Here is a 3,000-nt window from a genome sequence, read left to right as displayed (position 1 = left end):
CAGGAACGAACACGGAGTTAACGGACGGACGGCACTCGGCGAAGCACAAGTACAGCGATGTAAACACTTAAGTGCAGCGCAGCAGTAAACAGCGGCCACTCGCGAGCGCGGCTGAAACGGAACTGAAAAATTGCGCCTGAATTTTTTCTTTAAAAACACGTCTGAGAATTAGCATTACCACAGATTACATAATCATTGCGTCTGATACACCTGAAGAGAATACTGATCCTACCCGTTCGATCGGAGTATCGACCGAAGACTGCAGTGCTATTCAGTCCTAAAATCGTGTTTGCTTACACAGGTCAATGAATGTGTAATACAATCTGCGATGCAACGTCGAGATAGTGTAGTTTGTTTACAAACCGTTCTGTTGCAAGTGTTTTATATCCATATAACTTGTTCAAAATATTTGTCAGATGTGGGGTTCGAACCCACGCTCCCTCTCGGGAACCAGAACTTAAGTCTGGCGCCTTAGACCGCTCGGCCAATCTGACAACGGTGATTAGTTCGCCAATGCACTATATTTATCAAAACCATTTTAACTCTTGGCTATAATCTTTCTAATAATTATAATGAAGTATTTAACCATTTTCCCAGTATATTTCATTCTTAAAACTGCTACTTAGCGACAACCCTTTACTCAACGTCCCAAACAGCAAGACCAGTTTCCTAGTATTACGACGAAGTGTGGAAAGGTCATGTGCCTGGTCAGAAGAGACTGACAAAAAGTTTATAAGTTGAAACAAAGATGATAGAGAACAGTAATCAGATATGCATGCGTTTTAGGAACTCAATAGCAACAGTTTCTAAGTGAAGAATAAAGCACTTTTTGAGACACAGGGCAATGCAAAGCGGAATTTTTCTCCAACTTACATAGTATCGGTAGTGTACATTGCTGAAAATAGAAACCATAGTACCAAGCATGGGGGTGAAAGCTATATGGGCGAAGAGGCAACAAGCCGCGTAGTTCCTTCCTCACCACTAGAGGCGCTAGGGGTCAAACGAAGCTGGAACTGACCAATGAGAGCTGTCCAATGGCGGTTGTTGATATTCTGTCGTCTTGCTTTGTACTGAAGTCTACGGATACAATCGTCTTTGTGTTTTATATTTACAATTTACTGATCTTCATTATAAACAGATTTTTTGCTTTAAATTTCACGAAGTTCACCATGGAATAGAAGAGATTTCCTGATGAAAAAATGTCCACAATTAATCCTAAGGTAAGACATTTGATTTTCAGTAAATAACCTCATAGCCTATAAATGAACTGTATTCTGTTCTATCGTAAATTAAGCTGTGTGGTTTCCATTTGTTTATTTAAATAACTTTGATATGTCAGTAGTTTTATTTAATGAAGAACTTTGTTTTTTCAGAATTTACAACTCAATAAAATTTACATTGAAATACTCCTGCAAATTCTCCAGCTGTTCATCTGGACATTACGTGGGTTCAATGGAGAAAGTTAGCAACAAGCATTTCTACAGGTTTCCAAAACTACCTCAAGAGTTGCTTCCGAAGTGAAAAAGTGTTTGTAAACTGTCACCAGATGTGAACTGTGCTACTTGTTTTGTTTGCGAAAATCATTTTTTCGAAGAAGATTTTGTGAATAAAACTAGGCAGAGGCTAAACAGGGGTGTGTTTCCAAAACATGTGGCAGGTGTTCCTTGTGAAATTGCTAGTATCAGTAGTGAATCATCTGAAACTGTTGTTAATAGTGAATTAGGGCTACCAAGCACTAGTGGTGCTATGGCAAGTGTTCATTATACAGCAGCTAATACCATAAGTGAAACTGGTGTTAATGAGCTACAAAGCTTTAGTTGTGAGTGGCAAGTAGTTCTCACGCAGCTGTTAGTACTAGAAGTGGATCTGTTGAAACTAGTGTTAATAGTGAATTAGGCCTACCAAGCATTAGTGGTGCCATGGAATATCTTTATTATACAGGTTCTAATACCAGAAGTGAAACTGGTGTTCGTGATTTACCTAGCACTAGTTGTGCTGAGCAGAGTAATTCATTGACTGATGCCTCTCTTAATTTTTTTTTATCTCCCCTCAAATGTATCTGCAGGTGGTGAGTGCACATTCTTATCTGAAACTTTTTGTAATGAGGAAAGTGGAGTTTTAGGTACAGAGGTTTCAAAAGCAGACTTAACTCCAAGAAAATCGAAAGTGTACAAGACTCATAAGAATACTCTAACAAGGCTATCAAAACTGAAAACAAAGCTACATCATGTAAAATCAGAACTAAAAACACAATGAGATTTATAAGACAGTAATAGTTTGTTTCATAGAAACTAATTTAAATTCTGTTTCCAAATATTTCATATACAGCCAATTAAGAAATGCTCATCGACCAGCAAATGCAAGGTGATGGACATCTGAGGACAAAGTATTTGTTTTATCCTTATATGAGTGAAGTCTCCACCTATACAAATATTTGTCAGTTCATTTTCATCTTCCTTCTATGAGGCATCTGAAATCTCTGTCTTCTATACCTTTTGAACCTTTATTGAATACTTCTGTGATGCATGTAATAAAGGCAGGAGTCAGAAGTTAAGGCAATGATCAACAGTGATAAATATTGTGCTTTGTTGTTTGATGAAATGTCTTTGGAGAGAGGGTTGCATTATGATATAGACAAACAAGAAATTTCAGGGTTTCAAGATTTAGGTCATTTGGGAAGGTCAAATGTGCAAGCAAACCACGCATTAGTTTTCATGGTTAAAGGCATATATATAAAAGCTGGAAGCAGGTTGTTGCTTATTACGTCACTCAGTTTCAAGTATCACTATAAAAAGTCTTATTACCGGTGTCATAAGGCAGTTGCCAGAAATAGGGCTAAAGGTTGTTTGGACAGTTTGTGACCAGGGTGCATGCAACCAGAGAGCACTGAATGATCTCCACTGTGATAAATTTACTGAGTCCAGTCCAGTTCATTTTTTAGTCAGTGATGAACCTATTGCAGTAATTAGTATTAAAGAATACTAGAAATGTTCTGCTAGG

At 37.8% G+C, this 3,000-nt stretch overlaps 1 non-coding gene across 1 annotated transcript; it reads right to left on the bottom strand.

Annotated features, from left to right (window-relative positions):
• Positions 1–410: 410 nt before the first annotated feature.
• Trnal-uaa lies at positions 411–494 on the bottom strand. Its single transcript has one exon. It is a non-coding gene; the product is annotated as a tRNA-Leu (tRNA).
• Positions 495–3,000: the final 2,506 nt, after the last annotated feature.

The sequence above is a fragment of the Schistocerca piceifrons genome, chromosome X (genome assembly GCF_021461385.2).
Source record: "Schistocerca piceifrons isolate TAMUIC-IGC-003096 chromosome X, iqSchPice1.1, whole genome shotgun sequence".
Lineage (NCBI taxonomy): Eukaryota > Metazoa > Arthropoda > Insecta > Orthoptera > Acrididae > Schistocerca > Schistocerca piceifrons.
Note: the sequence above shows the minus strand (reverse complement) of the source record. Positions and strands in the feature narration are given on the sequence as shown.